The sequence below is a fragment of the Canis lupus genome, chromosome 18, assembly GCF_011100685.1.
Source record: "Canis lupus familiaris isolate Mischka breed German Shepherd chromosome 18, alternate assembly UU_Cfam_GSD_1.0, whole genome shotgun sequence".
NCBI classification, from domain to species: Eukaryota; Metazoa; Chordata; class Mammalia; order Carnivora; family Canidae; genus Canis; species Canis lupus.
The window spans coordinates 48,055,587-48,075,936 of NC_049239.1; the positions used below are offsets into that span (position 1 = coordinate 48,055,587).

The 20,350-nt window shown below is 54.2% G+C and overlaps 1 protein-coding gene across 2 annotated transcripts in view; it reads left to right on the forward strand.

The window, feature by feature from the left end:
• Positions 1-20,350, forward strand: part of SHANK2 (SH3 and multiple ankyrin repeat domains 2) — a 509,904-nt gene that overhangs the window by 196,928 nt on the left and 292,626 nt on the right. The gene's annotated exons all lie outside the window — the stretch shown is intronic.

Sequence of the window (20,350 nt, forward strand, 5' to 3'; positions counted from 1 at the left end):
TACTCCCTGCCCGAGTTCACTTACCCGCTACCTATGTTCACTTAACCCACTGCCCAAGTTCACTCACCCGCCGCCTGTGTTCATTTACCTGCTGCCTGAGTCTACTTAACTGTGCCTGAGTTCATCACTCACTGCCTGAGTTCACGTACTTGCAGATAAATTAGTCATGCAGGCCTGTGGTCCTTTCTCTGTGTCCCTTCAGAATAGGGACATTCTATGTTCACACGCGGGAGACTCTTTGTCAGGCTAAATTTAGATGTCCAGTTCTGCACCATCGTTCCCGTATCATTGTTTCTCCGTGTGCCCGTGAGCCAGACCTGGGGTTAGAAATTCCATCTGTTGGGGTGCCCTTGGTGGGGCTGTGGTCTGACTCCCCCAGCCCTCCCCAGCCTCTCAGGGACCTCTCGAATGCCCTCCAGGGGCCTCAAAGGAAGGTTGTCTTAACGGCTGCCATGACAAAGTACCACGGACGAGGTGGCTCATAAATAACAGAAATGTACTTCTCTAGCTCTGGAGGCTGGGGGTCCGGGCTCAGAGTGTGGGCATGGTCCAGCCAGCTTCCTGACGTGCCCAGAGCCCACTTCTAGTGCCTCCCGTGGCGGGAGGGAAGTGAGCTGGCTAGCCGGCCTCTTTATAAGGGCGCTATGCCCATTCATTAGGGCTCTACCCTCCCAACCTAATCGCGTCCAGAAACCCCACCTCTGAATACCATCATAATGGGGTTGGGGCTTCAAGCTAAGAACTCAGGGGGGCACACTCAGTTCATTGCAGGGACTAAGGCCCTCTCCTGAGCAGCTGGCTTTATGCTGAGATTTCTCCAGGTCACCGGGCTACCTTGCCCAGGACACCTGTCTCGTCGGGGCCTCAGCTGGCCCATCTGACGTGAGGGACCAGGGCCTGAGCCACCATCACTTCACTGTGGACGTTGCTGAGCACACAGCGGCTGTCCACGGAGCTCTGCAGACATGCATGGGCACAAGACAATCTGAAGCCGGGTTTTTATTTAACCTTCTTTTTTGCTTTTTTTGGTTTTTGCCCCAACGCGCCTATCTTCCTCATCTTCCTCCCCATTTTCTTTGTCCACACCCCACACCCCCAGTTCCATTGTGCAAATGGCAGGAGTCCCAGCGGGGTTGCCACAGCAACAGAGCTGGGTTTTGCTCTCCCCACGGGGTGGGCCATTTGGAAGCACCTGTTCCCTCAGCCATCTCTGTGATGCAAGCTCGAGGACAGTGTGATGTCTGGGCATAATCTTACCCTTGCCAGGGTGTCAGGATGGGGCGCTGAGGTTGCAGGGAGGCGGCTGCACCTCTTCCCTGTGGTTCCTTATGTTAGTTGTTAGGGCTGCCCTAGCAAAGTACCGCAGACCGAGGTCTTTAAACAGCAGAAACTGAGTGTCCATCAGTCTTGAAAGCTGGAAGTCCATGATGCAGGTGTTGGCAGCATGTGTCCTTCTGAGGCTGGTGGGGAAGGGCCTCTTCCAGGCTGGTCCTTGGCTTACTTTTTACCTTGGCTTACAACGGCTGTCCTCATGTTCACATGACATTCTGTCTGTATATCTGTCCATGTCCAGGTCTCCTTTCTTTGCAAGGGCACCAGCCATGCTGGACTAAGGCCCGCCTTTGTGACTGCATTTTAACTTGATAGCCTCCCTACGGGACCCTATTTACAGATAAGGTCACATCCTGAGGTGCTGGGGGTTAGGACTCCAACATTTAAATTTGGGGAAGCATAGTTTGATCCACAGAACTCCTGATGGTTGGTACTGAGAAGCTAAAATGGGGTGTTTGGTGCCTTTTCCCTGTGTCTCCTGCCCGAAGTGCCAGAGACGGAGCAGGCTGGTGTCTGGAGGCCACCACGTGTTTACACCAGCTTCAGTCAAACTCAAGACTTGTTGGGATCCCGAAAAGGAAGCTGTGGTTCTAGGAGCAGGTGGCTGAGCCTCAGAGAAAAGGAAACCCCCCAAGAGTACATGCTTTTATAGCTCGTATGTTGGTGGGGGTGGGAGTTCACTGGTATCTGAGGGGACCAGGTAGAGGATGCTCATGGCTGGTGCAGGACCTCCTGGCACTTGATTGGTCAGGCTGAGGCCACACTGTGTGTGGGGTACCTGGGTGAGTGGCATCAGCGGAGTCAGGGCCTGGGCCAGCTGAGACAGTGACCAGGAAGGGCATCGGCTGACCACAGGCCATCCCCTCCTGACCCAAGGCCTCATCACTACTGCATGTCCCCAAAAGATCTTTTTGCTTTGGGGTAAAAAGTGTTGCCTTTCACATCTACCTTGTGTGCTCTTGTCAGATTTATCACTGGGGTGTGATAGCATTCAGGGTTCTGGGATGAAAAAGCCCCACTCGAGTGCCTCTGTCCATTGTACATGTGTCCCCGACCTCTGTGAGTCCTGCAGAGCAGCCTCTGCTCACCCGTCATGATCACAGGCTGGTGGCTCATCTCCTGCTGCATCTGGGGTCCTATAGGTGGGGTCTCAGCAGAGTCGGTTCCATGTTCCCGTTTCTCACCTGAGTACCACACCTGGGACTGGCCGCTGGCCCTGTTACTCTTGGACTGTGAGGCTGTGTGTGCTCACCTCCACATTCTTACCTCTGATTCATTAGACCCTAGCCTCTGCATCCAGCTGCCTAGCCGCCACTCCCAGGGGGTCCCACAGGCCTCTTCTTATGCTGTGTGTCTAATACCAGAGCCCCCAACTTCCCAAGCACAGGATTTCTATCCTTTTCCATGATCTACCCAGGGTCCCAACCAGAAACACCAAGTGTCAACTGCAATTGTTCCTATTCTGATACCCCATTTCCAAGCCATCAGCCAGTCATGTCCAATCTCTAGTTTCCAAAATCCAACTGATATCTCTACCCCACTTCTCTCCATTTCCACTGTCTCCACTCAGGCTCACATTCCATCATCGTGTTCATGGACTAGTACAGTAGCCTCCCAGTGGGCGTCTTTGCTTCTGCTTCTTCCATCTACAATTCCGTTTCTACCCCAGCAGCTAGATGGAAGCGGGTCTTTCAAAAGACCCCAAATATCAATCCTATTGCCCCTATTACCTATCCTATTCATGCCTGGAACATATCCTGGCCCCACAGTGGGGTTAGCATCGAGGCCAGACTCCTGGCCTATGAGACCCTGCATGAGAGGCTCCACCCAGCACCCCACTTCATCTCCTGCTCTCCCCAAGCTGCTCTCTGAATTTCAGCTCTACCCATGTCCCTTCATCCAAACTGGACTCTGGCCAGTTCTTTGTGGCCACGGCTGCCTGTTGATCAGGATTCTCCTCCAGATTAGATCATTCATGTAATGATCTATTACACGTGCTTATTTTATTATCTGATTCTAAGATAAGGACAGGGACTACATCCGGCTTGTTCCCTGCCAGGAATCCCGTGCCCAGCACACAGTAGGCCCTCAGCTGACTGCACCTGTGTTGCCACTCACAGACCTTTTTGCTTCGGGTCTCCACCTACTGGGTCACCATGGGGTGCGGCTCCAATGGTGGCTGCTGCCTTTGCACCCACGTGTAGGCATCCACGACTGACACCCCTGCCCCCAAGCTCTGGAGTTGAGCTGACAATATAGAAACAGCGCCTCAGTACAGATGCTCCCAGAACAGGCATCTGCCCAGGCTCCTTATACACCAGTCGTCATCTCAAAAGCCTGCTTTCCATCCAATAAGACCATTGATGAGAATGTTGGTTGAAATCCTCAGATGTTTGGACGTGAGTTCAGGGGCAGGTTGGGCTGGGAGTGTTTCCTTAGAAGGCACGACTGTACCACCTCCAGCTCCGGAGCCTGTTTTCAACGTGGTACGTGGTGCAGGAAAACAGAAATTTCCATCTTAGCACGCTTTTGAGGCATCAGAGCCATTGAGATCTCGTGTTCAGATATTCTTAAAGCATTAGTCCTTCACAACCCATTTTGAAAGGCCAGTTGGAGGAGGAAAACCATTAGTTGGTTTGGTACCTATTTATTTTTGGGTGGAAACAAAGGCCGCCAGCAGAGCTGCTGTTAAACGCGACATTCCCACAGCAGGGCTGGAACGTTAAAAGGGTGAGCGGCAGGATTTATTAACCTGGGCCTGATTCGAATGCCTGGCGGTATTCACCACCTTAGCCTTGCGGTGCTTGTGGACTTAGCACATCAGCGCCTTCCCCTCCGTGCTGTGGACCTCGGGGGCCAGCACTTCCCTCCCATGTGCAGCCAGCAGGTTGAAGGAACCATGATGTGTCATCACCCTGGGACTTGGGGGAGAGAGCATCACCTGAGCCACACTTTGGGCTCCTGAAGAAAAAGGAGTTTATAGTAGGATTCACAGACCTTTTTTCTTCATTGGCTTTCACTCCCCATCCCCGACTTGAATACAAGCTCCTCGAAGGCTGTGTTGTTTGAGGCTTTATCCCAAGTGCCTAACGGTGCTTGACACAAACCAGGTGCTCATTCACCATCTGTTGGATGCATGAAGGAAAAGTTGGATGGGTAGGTGGGTGGCTGGGTTGATTGGGGGATGGAGTGAAGCATGGGTGGGTGAAGAAGGGGTGGATGGATGGATGGTTATATAGAAGGGATGAATGGATAGAAGGGATGGAGAGGGAGAGGAGGAAGGACGTGCTGTTGATATTTCAACTGGGTTGAAAAGTTGGGTTAGAGCACAGCTTCTTCTACCCAAAGTTATGATGACAGGAAGGAGACGAATGAGCTATGAAAAGTGAGAACAGTTAAAGCACCCGGCGAAGCACCTCCCCCCTCACATGTGTGCATACACTCGCACACACCACATACCACATATGCTTGTTCCTTGTCACGGAACAGAGTTATACACTCACGATCTTGTCTATATGCTGAGGACCTTGTATGTCCTCCTAAAACTGTAATATATGATTTCATGTCAATTTTCTATTTTTAGCTTAACTTTGTGTTGGGGATAATGGTATCTATCCATCTACTGCTCCATTCACCCATCCATCCATTCACTAATGCACCCACCCTCTTATCCACCCACCTGCATATCCATCCATCCATTCACACATCCATCCACTCAATCATCTACCTTCTTATCCATCCACCCATTTACTCATTCATCCCTTCATCCATCCATCCATTTATCCACTCAACCACCTACCCTCTTATCCATCTTCATCCATTTTTCTATCCTCCACGTATCAATCCATCCATCCACCAATGCATTTCCCATCCTCTACTCATCCATTGACTCATCCTTTCTTCCATCCATCCATCCATCTATCCATCCATCCATCCACAGGAGTATATACTAAGATTTTCCTGACCCTGTTGCTTGGCATTGATGCTACAGTGGGGGAAAGGACAACTGAAATCACAGGGGGAGATGGATTGCCCCCCAGTAAAAAAAGAATTCTCAAGGAAAGCTTTATTGAGAGTGGCATTTGGGCTTAAATGTGTGTGATGGAAGGCTCAGTTGTGCAGAGGTGTGCAGGTGGCTTATTACTGAAAAGAAGGTCTGCCAACACCCTGTGGTGGGGCAAAGCTTGTTTGGAATATCCTGGGCTCCCTAGATGGTAGTGTGAGCAGGATGAGTGCATAGTCCCAAGGAAGTGGTGGGAATGTTATGCTGAACACAGGAGCTGGGTCCCCAGGGCCTCATGATCCAAAATCAGCAGTCTGGATTTTGTTCTGAACATGGTTAAAAAACCTTTGATGGGTTTTAGTAGGAGCCACTGTGATTTGTATTTATAAGAAGAGCTCATTCACTGCTGTGTGGACAGTTGCCTTTATGAAGATGAGGGAAGCATGGAAGCACAGGGAAGTGCCCAGAAAGACACAGCAGTGAGCATGGAGATGGAGAGCCATAGCCTGGCTGGGAATCCACCTTGCTGTTTGGAATGGGGCATGCAGGGTGATGCCTGGGTTTCAGGCTAGACCAGCTGGGTGGCCAGTGATCACTGAGGAAAGCCATGGTCACGTGTATGGTTTTAGGTCCAATATTGGCTGCCCTGCCTACCAGACGTGGTTGTGTTAAGGACTAAATGAAGAAGCAGCCCAACTATACAGCATATGCAAATGTAGTGGCCATTGCTGCCGTTATTTTACATGAATGTGGCAGTGAATTTTGATGGTTCCATTTAAAATGCATTATGAGCAGAGGATGGGAAGCAGATGCTCTGGGGTGGCTTCTGAGCAGAACTCCACTCTTTCTTGACAGAGCACAGCCTGGGTACAAGCCTTACCCTAATTTTAGCTCCCAGCACATTTGGGCTGGGAGGAAAGCTGAGAAGCACAGGTCACGGGTGTGCTATGATTTGAATAATTCCGTCTCCGCATGGTGCCTTGCGACTTGCCACGAGCCCTGAGAACTCAAGCTGCAGAGCAGAGATTCCAAGATGGGGCCGCTGGGGCCCGCAGTGAAGCCCCGCAGCAGGTGGGTTGGGTCAGACAGGGCTCCCTGGGTGGCTCTATGAGCTGATTGATGCGTGTTACACGGTGCCTGGTCCATGGAAGTGCCGAGTCACTGACACCTGCTGGTGCACCCCTTGCCCCACCTTTAGCAGAATTGTAACAGGACCTCTGAGCATGCTGTGAAACTATGTCCTGGCATCTTTTTGGGGAAGCACGAGGATTCAGATTCCTCACTCCTGCCATGTGCTGAGGCCATTGTGTGCCCTGGGCTCTTAGGGTTCCTCCAGCAGGTCCCACGCCTCTGGGACTCACCTATCTCCCTGTCCTGCTCCTTGGGAGTCTGAGCACCGAGCACGGGCTCCAAGGCATGGACTGGTGTGCTGGGGATGCCAGAGGGGGTCACAGGAGTGATGAGTCAACCACTAGTGAAGCAGGGGGTGTCTGGAAGTCCCAGTAATGCTGGGGCCAGGGGCTCTGCGCACAGAGAGACACGTTGTAAGTGTTTGGATCCCAGTGCCCCCATGGCTTATCGGGTGGGATTTTGTAAACTCTTTGAAGCTCTGCGATATAACTGCATGGGAATCAGATACCTCCTTGTAAGATTGCTTTAAAAGAAATAAAACATCAAGAAAGGTCACGGACACACCCTGCAGAGGCAGGGATATGGGTGAAGCCAGCCACACAGAGGGTGGTATTGTCTTTTAAAACACACCTACTCTATATCTTTACTCTTTTGAGAGAGACATGGAAAAAAGGAATACTTCCTTCCACCCTACAAATTTCAGGGGAGCCATGAGGACCTGGAGAGCTCACTCTTTTTGGAGGGTAACTGGGCTCAGCTGTAGCTGGCACTTGCCATGCACGAATGTGGGCAGGGTGCCATCATGTTCTCTAGTTGTGCAAGTGTGGCTAAAGGTACAGGCTTTGTATATGAAATATTTAAACTTGTATATGTTGGTGACTAATTAAAAAATGCTGTTTGATTTGGCCTCAGGCCACCTATTGGCAGCCTCTCTTAAAGAAATTAACATAGAGCCTGACATAAATAACACTGCCATTTTCAAGTACTCGTCTATCCACCTGCCCATCCGTCTATCCATTTCATCCCTCTATCCTCTCATATACACACCCACCCATTTTTGGCCCACTCACTCATCTACCCATCCATCTATCTACCAGTCATCCATCCATTATCCATCCATCTACCCAACCACCCATCCATTCATACCACCCATCCATTCATACCATTCATACCACCCATCTACCATCCATCCATCATCCATTTATCCATTTATCCATTATCCAGCCAACCAGCTGGCCAATCATATATCTATCTATAATTCATCCACTCATCCATCTATCCATCCATCCATCACTTATCCATTCACCTGTCCATCATCGATCCATCTATCATCTATCCATAATCCATCTATCCATCTACCCACACACCTGTTTACCTGTCTATCCATCCATCTATCGACTCATCCATCATCCATTTGTCTTTTCATCCGTCCATCCATCCATCCATCCATCCGTCATCCAGGTATCATCTACCCATCCATCCTTCCATCCATTCATCCCCCCAATCTTCCTTTCCTTCTTTCCTTCATTTTTCCTCTCATCCACACATCCATCTACCCACGCATTCGTTCCATACTCATTGCAGGCTTACCACATGCCAGGCTCTGTGCTCAATGCTGAGGATGTGCCATGTACACAGAAGGAAGACTTCCTGCTATTATTCTTCCCCTACTGTCTCCTATGAAATTGAGGGCTGAGGATTTGAACCTGGAGATTCCTTCACTCTTCCTTTCGTTACCACTGTGTCCATGCTCAAGGGAGTAAGATGATAAGCTCCTGGGTTCTCTGGCTGGTCAGGGACGACAGCTCCTTAACCACAGTCGCTGCTTTCTGCATAAGCTGAGCCCTCTCACATCTTCTGGCCAGTCTTTGATTTGATCCACAGATGAGATGTCAAGTAGATGATTTCCCAGAACATTTTAATGACTGAAATATTCCTGGTGATCAGAATGTTCTGTTCATTGCGCCAGTAAATCAGTGTGGACATGAAAGACAGAAAGAGAAGCCCACAGGATGAGGGCACTTGGGTTTTATTGGTCAGTTCCACAGGCTGTGTGTTCTGAGGGCCAGGCACTGTGCCCACTGCCAGAGCCACAAGGATGCACCCAATGCAGTCCCATCCTGGGCCTCTCAGGGCTGCCGACCAAAAAGCCCGCTGAGCCTGTGTACATAGAGGGAGGGCCTGTGGGGACATAGTTAGGTACCATCTACCTGGACTGCCTCGTGGAGTGGTAAGGTACATCCTCAATCTCATAGGTCCTCATGAGTGTCAGTACAAGCCTGGTAATTAGAAATGCATCTGACCCACCACAGTGCTAAGTGCATAGTACCATTCTCTTGCCATCATCACTCACGGGAGTCTGGGATTGTCTGCAGCTGGAGGAGTCAGGGGCAGGCCCTGGGTGGTGGGTCTGTTGGTCCTGGCTGGTCTGGGGACAGGATAGGACTGCTGGGCATGGGGGTGGCACAGTTGGCAGGTGGGCAGGGCCAGGCTTGCAGGGCCTTGGAGTCCCTCCAGGCAGAGGGAGTCACAGAAGATTTCCAACAGATGCCCTCTTGGGAGCCTTGGTTTCCAGGGAATCTGTCTGACCTTGGTTGGATGAGAGGAGGAGAGGCTGGCTAAAGGAAGAGGTGTCCAGAGGTGGTTCAGATTATGGAGAGGATAAGAGCTGAGCAAGGGACACAGGGGCCAGAGGGGAGGGCCCTGCAATCCTCTGTGACCAGGTTAGGCTGCAGCCATGGGGGACTTACTCAGAACCCCTTAGTTGTCCCAGCTCCCACACCTGCAGCATCCAGAGACCTGGTGCCCCTGCTCAAACACTGAGGCCTGGTCCCATGGGCTCCCACTGCCTGCCTGTTTCCTGTGAGCTGTCCAGGTGCACCCAGTTTGGATCAGGGAGGAGGACTGAGCAGGGCAAGCAGCTTTTAATTATCCCTCATGCTGGAGTTGGTGGCAAGCGGTCAAGTCTGCTGTGCAGACGGCCGGGGCCACAGGGATGCCTGCTGGTGTCCAACCAGATGGCCATTCTTTCTCTGTAACGGGTCACCAAGAACACCCAGATTTCTGGTATGTCAGGCCCAGGCCCAGATAATTAGAACATCTAGGACTCGGTTCTACAAAACCAAAACTGAGTGGCCTGAGCTGCTGGCCCCTTCCAAAATGGGCCCCCCATGAGGCAGTTTTGCTGCCTGCGTGGCTGCTCTCGGCCGAGGGGGTTCCCCTGGGCTCCCTACTCGGGAGCATGAGAGCTGTCTCAGCCTGACCTTTCTGTGGTTACCAGCCTGTGGCTTAACCATCTGGGGTGTGAGTCGATCCGTCCAGTGCACTTGCACAGCTCCTTTCCCAGCAGGGGCCCTGCCTCACCCATGCCCGAACCGTGACCTTGGAGTCTGTGCCTCTCTCCCTCCCTTCCTCCAGCCAGAAGTGTGCACACTTGGGGTGTAAGGCTGGATTTGGGCCCCTGAGAGCCACCACAGTCCTCTGTATTGATCTTATTTTATGCTTGCCAAGGTAGGGTGATCTGGGTAGCCGTGGTGGCCACGGTAAAAAGACATCAAGCATTCTCAAACCACGGCTGGTCACCTTCTCCCAGGTAGACTCACTGGGGTTTATGTCAACATTCTTGACGGTGGTCAGAAGGGCCTTTGGGACTTTATATAATTTTGCTTTCTATCAAGAATATATTATTCATTTATTGTTTATTTGATTTTTCTTAACAGAGAGGTAATAATTGATCTTCACAGAAATTATACAAAAGCAACTGAGAAATGTGCACGTGTATGAAAATTGCCCAGACCCCATCCCCCCAATCCCCCTGAGGTAACTGCTGTTAACGTTGAGATGTCTGCCTCCTGGGAGATATCTCTGGGTTGAATAATGTCCCCACCCACCTACCCACCCCCCAAATTCACGTCCATCCAGAACCTCCAAACATGACCTTATTTGGAAATAAGGACTTTGCAGATTTAATTAGTTCAGTTAAAATTAGGTCATACTGGATTAGGATGGGCTCTAAGTCCAGTGGCTGGTGTCTGCATGGAAATGGGGGGTGGGAGCTGCAGGCAGAGAGACCCACAGATACTAGGAGGGCAGGCAGGGCAGACACTAGAGGGACCCGCCACAGCCCAGGGACACTCAGGCCCTGGAGAGAGCACAGTCCTGCCAATGCCGAGGCCCTTCTGGCCTCCACCCTGTGGGAGAATGCATCTCTGCTGTTTAGAGAGGCCCAGTGTGTGGTCTTCTGCCGTGGTCACCCCAGAAACTCAGAGATCACTGATCCAGAAAGGACCTCAACCACTACCCTCACCTCCTGCCTTCTCCTCCTTGGTCCCTGGGGCTGCAGCATGCTGGGCTGGGGGCTTTGGAAGCAGACCTCTCTAGGGCCAAGTCCAGGTGGAGGTGTGTGACCTTCGGTGCCTTGCTTGACTTCTCTGAGTCTGTCTGGCCATCTGAGTGTCAATCTCCTGATGCTGTCCTGAGTACTCCAAGAGATAAGGGAGGACATTCTGACACCTGCTACAGCATGCGCGGGGTTAGGGACATGGTGCTGAGTGAACAATGCAAACACTAAAGACAGAGACCATATGATTCTACTCATGAGGTCCTTGAAGTCGTCAGATTCATGGAGACAAGGGAGTAGGGTGGTGGGTACCGGGGCTGAGGAGGGACAGGGTCAATATTTCCTGGGGACAGAGTGGACAGTGGTCACAGGGCTGGGGGATGGATGGGATCAGTGTCTCCTGGAGACAGAGAGTGGACGGTGATCACAGGGCCAGGATCAGTGTCTCCTGGGGGCAGTGAGCAGACGGTGGTCACAGGGTGGGGGGAGGGATAGGGTCAGTGTCTCCTGGGCACAAAGAATGGACAGTGGTTACAGGACCGGGGGAGGGACAGGGTCAGTGTCTCTTGGGGACAGAGTGGATGATGGTCACAGGGCTGGGGGAGGGATAGGGTCAGTGTCTCCTGGGGACAGACTGGACGGTGGTCACAGGGCTAGGATCAGTGTCTCCTGGGGACAGAGAGTGGACAGTGGTCACAGGGCCAGGGGAGGGACGGGGTCCATGTCTCCTGGGGACAGAGAGTGGATGGTGGTCACAAGGCCGGGGGAGGGATGGGGGCAGTGTCTCCTGGGGACAGAGAGTGGACTGTTCTGGAGACGGATGGTGGGAATGGCTGCACAACAGTGTGAATGTATGTAATGCCCCTGAGCTGTACTTAGAGCTAAAACAGCAAATTTTATGTTATGTGTATTTTACTATAATTAAAAATAGTTCTTTAAAAAAGAAGATGATATAGGGGAACATTTACCCCATCACTAGGCAGGAAGACTTGATAAGTGTCAGGGTGAGTGTGACGTGACATCTCTGCCCGTGTGTTGTTCGCTGAGTCTCCTTCTCCGCCAGATGCTCGTGGAACAGCCTGGGATAGCTGACAGCTGTGTCAGCGCTGCAGCCTCGTGCGGTGGGTGTGGGTCTCACTGGACAGAGGACGATCCTGAGCCCAGGGGCTGCTGCTCACCCAGGGTCATCTCCCACGGACGCTGCAGTTCACCCAGCCCAGCCCCTTCCCTCCCTGGAGGGCCTGCCTCCAGCTCTGGCCCTGGGGGCGGGATGGGGAATGACCTCACAGGCCTGTGCAGACGGCTCCAGAGGGGTGCCAGTGGGCTCTGGGCACCACCACCTGCCGCAGCCGCCCTGTGCATGCAGCTCAGGCCCTCAAGACGTGGCATTAACCCCCCCACACACACACTGAGCCCTGCACCGGGTCTACGGGTCGGAGGGCCTGAGTGTCTGTGTGCCCTGGGTCGCTGCACCTGGCTGCTCTCCCAGAGTCACAGTGTGCATCCCTGGCAGCCCGAACCATGCTGGGGTCAGGCTCCCACTGGGGGCACCAGACTGGAGCTGATTCTGAACACGGGCTCCGACCCGAGGTACCGTCACAATGGCATGCATGCCCGCATTGCTTCCCTCAGCCTTTGGACGCTGGGCACACACAGGTGCTAGGTTCTAGTGGGTTCCGTGGTTGCTCTGGGGGCCAATCCTATTGGAAATGCTACATGCTTTATTCCCTTCTTGGGCCCTCAGGATGCACTTTAGAACATTAGTGGCCCTGGTACATCCTGCAATAAAGGAGCCCCCTAACTGTGTATGATCTGAGGTTTCCCAAACTCGACTGTACTCCCATCTGCCTCCAGGGTCCCATGGAACAGTTTGGGAAAGCCACACTGAGTGAGCCCAGGGCCGCCAGAGGACTGCTGGGCCTGGCGGGGGCCGGGGTGGGTGGCCGGTGCCCACTCTCCCCTGCAGGGGTGCTCAGAGAAGGAGCCGCTCTTTCCCACCCCCAGCCCTCAAATCCAGGCGGCTCACGGGCAGATGCTCTCACCCATCCTGTAAGACACATTTTGATAAAATAGCAACTAGTCGGCATTTAAAATCAGGAGATTTCATGTAGAAATCCAGGGTTCTGGCTTCTTTTTTGGGAAGTAGGAATAATACTGCTGTAGCTTGAGCCTCGGGAAGGAACTGCGTCCTGGGAGAGGCACCCTCCTTCTGGTCCGTGGGCTGTAAGGCGAAGAGCAGGGGGCCTCACGCCCTTCCCAACAGCTGACAGTGGACGAATAGCTGCCCCCACCCCATGCGTGCAGGCCTCCCAGCTCCCTGCAGAGAACATATACCCCACGCTGGCTGGGTCCCCTAGGCTGCTCAGCCTCACTGCCCTGGGGTCCCCAGGTGCCCTTGGGCACAGCCCCCAAGTCCCACTTCCCTTACCCCTCCTGGTGGGCCCTGGCGTGGCTCTCGGGGTTTGGGGGTGGGGGCTCCCCCACAGGCAGAGCCAAGTCAGTCCATCCCTCTGAAGGCTGCGATGTGTTTCTGTGGCCTCGAGGCTCCATCTATGAACCTGTGGCTGCAACGGATGAACTGGGACTCGGGGCTTGGGGGCCAGACCGACGCCTGCTGGGGGCTGATGCTAAGTGCTCAGAGACGCCTGAGCAGGCTCTGGGGCAGTTCCTCTTTCCAAGGCACTTTGTTGGGGCAGGGGGTGATCCCCTCCCCATGGTAAATGATCTGGAAGCCAAGCATGCCCTCCCCCCTCCCCATTTTTAACACTGACAGCAGCTTCTGGGCTGGGCACTCGCTATACTTCTTGGCATTGCTTTCTTGCCCCAAATGATAATGCTGCATTTGGGGAACCCCGTCATCATCAGAATGGTGCCAACACAGGTGTGCACATTGCCACCAAGTCAGCAGGAGGGACGGCCTCCCATAGGGTGCCCCGACTTGGCAGGGCAAAAGCCTGTGCCTCAGTCTCCCTAAGACCCTTCCTGGACCCTGCGCTGGTGGGGGCCCTTCCCCCTGCATGGACCTGCACCCCTCATCTAGGAAATGAAGGGTACAGCTATCTTGTCCTCTCTTGTCAGAGCAGAGAAGGGAGAGCTGGCCGGATGGCAGGGTGTTCTTGTGTGAACACAGATAAATCCCCAAATGACATCGTGCACACTGAGCATGTCCCATGTGCCAAAGCCTGCTCCACGTTTGGATTACCCTGTTCAGTCCTCGTGGCACCAACTGGAGGCAGGTCCTCCAGGGACAGCAGAGTGCTGGTTTAAATTAGAACACAGACTCCGGGGCCTTGGCCTGCATCCGAGCTGTGTGCCCTTGGGTGGGTTACTGAATCTCTCTGAGCTGAAGTCCCCTCCGTGGTCTCGTGGGATGGGGGTTCTATGCCTTGTTGGGCCGTGCGGTGGTCAGACTCACCACCACTCTTGCAGGCTTGCTGAGGCAGGGCACGGGCCTCCTCCCCAGCCGGTCAGTGCTGGCCAGCGGTCATCTCGCTGTCACCACAGATGAGCCTCCTGACTCACTGGGGCTGCCTTTGGCCACACACTTTCCCAAGGAGACGAGGACCATCCACATGTCCCCTTTCCTGCCCTACTGCGCGCTGCCTGCTGTCTGACTGCAAGGAGCCTGAGACAAACTCTGGCAGGTTTGTCTCACCTCGCACGGTGTCCACCTTCAACTGCAAACCAGTGGGACGTGTGTTGTCTCTCTGTCATTATAGCAGGTGCCTATTCACTGAGGCCCTAGTCCGATTCCTCATTTCATGGAAATGAGCCCTTCTCTCTCTGTCACATTCATCCCGTTTCTCATGGGGATCACGTTTCATGGGTTCCCCCCCCCACAGTCCCACCTTGGTGCCTGGGGATGATAAACCTGCCTGTGGCCTGTGGCCTCGCTCCGAGGCTCCCGCAGCGGGACACGAGAACGATCCCCTACCGGCTTGGAGGCCTGGAAGGGGCTGATGTTGCTGCCGTATGCTCGCTGCCTCTGCAAGGAGCCATTCTGGTTTTGATGGGTCTTAAGTGGAATTCTATCCCCCTGAATAATCCATTCGGTGCACAAGCAGATATCCTCGCTATTCTGCACGTATTTTTCCCTGGTTGAAACACATTGTCTTTGTTTCTCACTCCAGAATAGGATTTTTTTCTCTTAAGAAAAAAATTCGGTTGCAATCGCCGGGTCGTAGAAATGGGTAGAACTCTTCGGGGAAAGCAATTTCTAAAATGAGCCCCAAAAATGTTCAGAACTTCCCACCTGGCAGGTCCCGGGAGTAGAGGCCGAGGGAGCGATCAGCGAGAAGAAAGGCACCACGTGTGCAAAGATGTTGGCGGCGGCGACTTATGACACGTGACTTATGAAACGTGTGCCCGCAAACTGCACGCTGGCTCTGCCAGCGCCCCAACACGGAGCAGGAGCGCTCAGAAAGCTGGGACAGTGGTGTAAACGCCTGGAAAAGCACAGTGCAAGGGCACAAGCCTGGTGCCGATTCCCGAGGGTGTCCCGATCCCTGTGACTTGGGACTGTGGGCCCAGGTGGGGACGTGTGTGTGGCCCCCTGAAACGGTCTCCCTGTTGGGAAGGTCGGCTGCGGGGGCTTGGCTGAGTGTTCAGGAAAAGCCACTTTTCTTGCCCAGATGGAAAACCGTGTGACCGTCTCCAGGATGAACTGAGCAGCGTGGTGGTAACTCCAAACAGCTCAACTTTTATTCAAGGGAGTGCTCTGCTGACCCAGTTAGGAAATAGGACATGGCTGGGTTTTTTTAAACTGAGTATTCATGAGTTGAATCAGTGCCATGCAGGCACCTCCAGTGATTGGGACCAAGGTGCTAGAAGATTCTCTCTGTGCAGAGACATGAGTTAGGGTCAGTAGTGGGTGCTGCTGGCTCGGTGCTGCTCCCTGGGCTGACTTCAGGTGCATTGCATCACTGCCCCTCCCCGAGAAGGCTCAGGGGTCTTTGAGGGAGGGTTCTCCCAGTTGTGGGCATGATGACGGTAGACCAGCCATTCATCCAAGGAGGAGGGAGAGCCTGTAGACTCGAGTGCAGCGCCTGGGAAATTTGTAAAGTCCGTAGGCACCCACCAGGGTGGCTGGGGAAGTTCTGCGCCAGAAGCATGGACTCACAGGCCCCATGAGGATTTGTGGAGGTCGTGTGTGCCTGCCCCGGCTGCTGTAACAAACAGCACCGACAGGGGCTCACACAGCAGAAACCCGCCGTCTCCCAGTCCTGGAGGAGGAAGCACACAGGGTCGGAGGTCCCGAGCACCTGTGCCAACCACACCCATCTGTGCAGATGCAAGAGCTGACCCTCTGAGTCATATATGACATCAGGGACAGTTTGCCAGCCTGGCCAGCCCCTCTGAGCCTGCACAGCAGAGGGGGGTTGCGCTGGTGGGCCGGAAGCTTCCAGAGCTACACCTGCCCCTCCACCCACCTCTGTGGCTTCTCCTCAGCCTTTGTGTAAATTGCTCGGTCAGAGGGACACAGAGGGACTGTGTGATTCCATGCATGGTGACTGTTCCCTTTTGACACTGGGGGTCTCGCCACCTCTCACCATCCCAGATGCAGACAAACAGGACCCCGCTCCCAGATCTGGTCCTGGGGTTTTGGGTGTAAGTCTGACTCAGAGTACTCTGACCCTTCACCTGGTGACCTCACTTGTGCGCACATGCCCCAGGCCAGGGACTCCTCTGAAGATGTCCCATTGAGGGGAGAAGCGCCCTGCTGGTGTGCATTTGGAAATCATTCCCTGTGGCGCCACCTTTCTCGAAAACATGACTCCTGGACCTGCTGCTAATTAGCCATGGGCCCTCATCCCATCTTGTCTAGTGCCCCGATCCTGGCTAGGGATGGTTCCCAGGCCAGGGTGCGAAGGAAAAGCCTCGGGCGAGGGCCGTGAGGAGGGACCCGGGGCCTCTGGGGTCAGCTGGGCAGCGGGGCCCTGCTTGCTCTCCCCGTGAGTCTCACAGCAGCTCTCCTTCACTTTCAGACAGGACGCACTTCTTCCATGAGTGTGAAATGAGCCCTTAGCCCCTAGAGGAGCCAGGTTCTACAGGTTCTATGGAACAGAGGCCTGTGTGCCTTTGAATCTTGGACTGTGCTCAGCAGAGTGTCAGAGGTGCCCTGGGCTCGCACTGGCTGCAGGCAGGTGCTTGCTGGGGCAGGGCCGCAGACCCTCTCCCTCCCTGCCCTCTTCTCTCCCCCTGAAGAGGCCCCTGAAAGGGCCATGTGCAAAGGGCACCACAGGAGCCTCACTAACAGGCCCAGAGAGGTCGTGCAGCCTGTCCGAGGTTGCACATCCAAACCTTGGCACAGACTAACCCATGCCTGACAGGTTGTAGGGCCCTTGTGGTAACCAGTGTGACCTCGGGGCTCCGTGGCTTGTATTTTGGCCACCTCGGGCTCACTCACGGTGTCCCTGAAAGGTCTAGTGGACAGCACAGGCTGCCCCCATGCAGGACTATGCTTTTGCCCCTAGAATGGCTTTCTCTTTCCAGCTTGTGTTTTGGCCCCAACTCAAGTGAGGGCAAGACTGTCTTCCAATGTTGTTAAAAAGGAACAAGAGAGAGAGAGAGTTCCAAGTTTTTTCTGGATATACGTTGCTGTCGGAGATGGGCCAGGGCCGTGCGTATGAGTCACCCAGAGTGACATGCGCATCACTGCTTGTCCACCTGTGGTGTCCGTGCTAGTGGGCTGCAGAGCAGAGGGCAGAGAGCCAAATGGGGTCCCCCTGTCCCCCAGGGGCTCCTGCGTCATGGGGGAGATGTGCAGACCATGTGGCATGGTGCAGGGACAGTGCCGTGCCAGGGAGGACACGGGAAACGCACAAGGCCCCTCATGAGAGTGGGTGGCCATCACCTCTGGGGGTGACGAATGGTTGGTGATGGCGCAGGCTCGGACCGTGACAGTACCCGAGGCCTCACCCCACATGGCTTGGTCAGGATGAGGCATGGAAAGGTGTGCAAGAAGCTGCACCATGCATGGGCTGGACACTACCGAGGAGGAAGGGGGGAGGTGACACAGACCGCCCTGGGCCACACAGACCCCGCGTCCGCAGGAAGAGGGAGGAGAGGGGGCCAGGCAGGCACCAAGGGGCAGGGCTGGAGTCCCCAGCACTTCTTGCAGGGCCCGGGGTGTGGCATCAGCACTGGTCGGTGATGGCACAAGGGCAGACCCCGTGGCTCCCGAGCCAGCCCTGCTCTGGCTGGTGAGTGACCACAGGCAAGTCCCTGATCTGCTCTGTGCCCCACGGTGCTCCCAAGCCTCACAAGGGAAGGAGTTGGTGCCCACTGTGCTGCGGAGGAGAGAGGTGGACGTTACCTGCCGTGTTGCTGGCTGTTGCGGTCATTTCATGTTTAATTCCTAGATCCCATGTCTTTTCTGCATCCCCGAGCAAGAGCAGAGTGAGCCAGGGAGTTTGCGAGGCCCCAGTGAAACACGCGCTAGTCCCTCTGCCTGGACTGGGCTGACCTGAGTCTCAGAAGTGCTCCAGTGTCTGGGGGGCCGGGGGAGACCCTGGGGAGACCCTGTGGCCCTGCCCTCGCCTGCCTGGGTAGCTTCCCATCCTTAGCTCCGTCCCCTCTGCCTGAGGAGACGGCCCTAATGGCTGAGGGTCCAGGAGCCCTGGTGGGCCATCCAGCCACAGGAGGGGTTGCCCTCCTGGGCCTCTTGTCTGCAGGAAGCATGGAGGGAGAGACCATGTATGGCAGGGGATGTCAGTGCCCCTGAGACCTGACAGTCAGCCCTGGGGACCCTTTGCTCCTCTCAGAGAAGGATGGTCCTCAGATTGGACTAGGTCCAAGGATTTTTCACCAGCAGAAGCATTCAAGGGCTTTCTACTTGGATCCCTACTTCACATATAGGGAAACCATGGTCCAGAGAGGCAGGGGCTCACAGACAGATGTGTCAGCCTGTTCATTCAGCATCCCTTGCGCTCCCCCTCCCCGGGCCATGTGCTGGGCTCCCAGGTGAGCCACCTGCCCTCTGCCCATGGGTTGGGGCACCTCTGGACCTCTGGCTGGCTGTGATGCTGAGGTGACATGATGGTGAGGCCAGCACTGCCCTGGAGTGACAGGCCTAGGGGAGCGAGCTCTGGGATCTCTCTGACTCTCAGCCTTCAAGTCTGTAAGGTGAGTGTGAATGCACCCACCTCACTGGGCTGTATGTAGAGAGAAAGAAATGTGTGTAAGAGGCCCAGTGGTGGGTGGGCATTTCAGCAACTGGAGGCCATGGTGACGGCCTGGGGTTCACATCAGAGGAACAACCACACCGCCTTTGTCCTCAGAGCCCCTCACTGTGTCTATCCCTGATTGCTTGTATCGGGAAGCCACTGGGAATCTGTGCCCTCCCCACCCTGTATTCTGTGGCTACTTGCCCACTTGCCAGCCCGCCCAAGGTCTGCTCCTGCCCTTTGGGGGTCGTTCCTGGATTTGGAGATTTCCTGATGATGGTGCCTAATAGGAACTCGGCTGCCAGCTCAGCCCTGGAAGGCATTCATTTGGAGGTTAAATCGGTCACCAAGGCTTAATTAGTTCCTAAAATACAAACCTGCAGCAGGATCTGCTAACAAGGCGATGAACCAGGTGGGGACCGACCCACCGCTCACTCAGCATTGTTACTAGCACTTTACTTTCCAGGGAGTCCTGGCACCTGTACAGGTGCCGACCAGGTAACATCTTGACCTAAAAGGTGGGGACCTGCTTTTGCAGCTGCCCGTCCCTCCAGCCAGCTGGAGGTGCTCAAAATTTGCAAAAGTCAGATTGTTGTGCTGAAGTAAACCATCTTGGGGGCTACGATGCCTCCCAGTCGGGCTGTAGGGACACCAGCCCCAGGTCTCTCTGCTGATATGGTCCATGGCCACGACCTCCAGGCCTCCTCACTCTGGGCTTCTCTCTGCTTTGACACGTGCACCATCTCCCCACTGGGCACACCTCCTGCCTCCAGACATGGAGATTGGGTGCTCACTGCTAGATACTGTGTGTGCACACGCAGGAGTGCAATTGAGGGGAACACTTCTTTGCTTAATATATGCTTATGGGCCTGTGACTTCTGCCTTCCAACAATGTCAGGTATACTCTCCTGCTGATAACAGTGGCAGACTCTGGATGAAACAAAACAGAAACTACTGTTTGTAGGCTTTAGCGGGAAACCAAAGGCAGACAGAACTTGGGGCCCTTGTCTGCCGGATGAGGTGCATATTAATGAGGTATCCACCTGACAGAAAGTGAGTTTCACGGAGTGGAGATTTCAGTGGTTAGAGATGGTTCAGTGGTTAGGGATGCCTGAGCAGCTGGAAATAGAGGGGAGAAATCCTAGAAAGGAAAGAGCCTAAAATCTGCATATAAACTCACCTCAAGTCCTGCACTGATTTCTGAACCAGCATGTGCGGGATGAGAGTCCAAGGGTCCTAGTGAAACACAGCAGCTTAAATCTCAGACAGCTGAGGGTTGAGCCTGTCAAATGAGCCCTGCCTCATTCGCAGAGCTTGGCAAATACTCTGGTTTTTTTTTTTTTTTTTTTTTGCCAGAAACCCAGAAGGGCTTGTGATGTC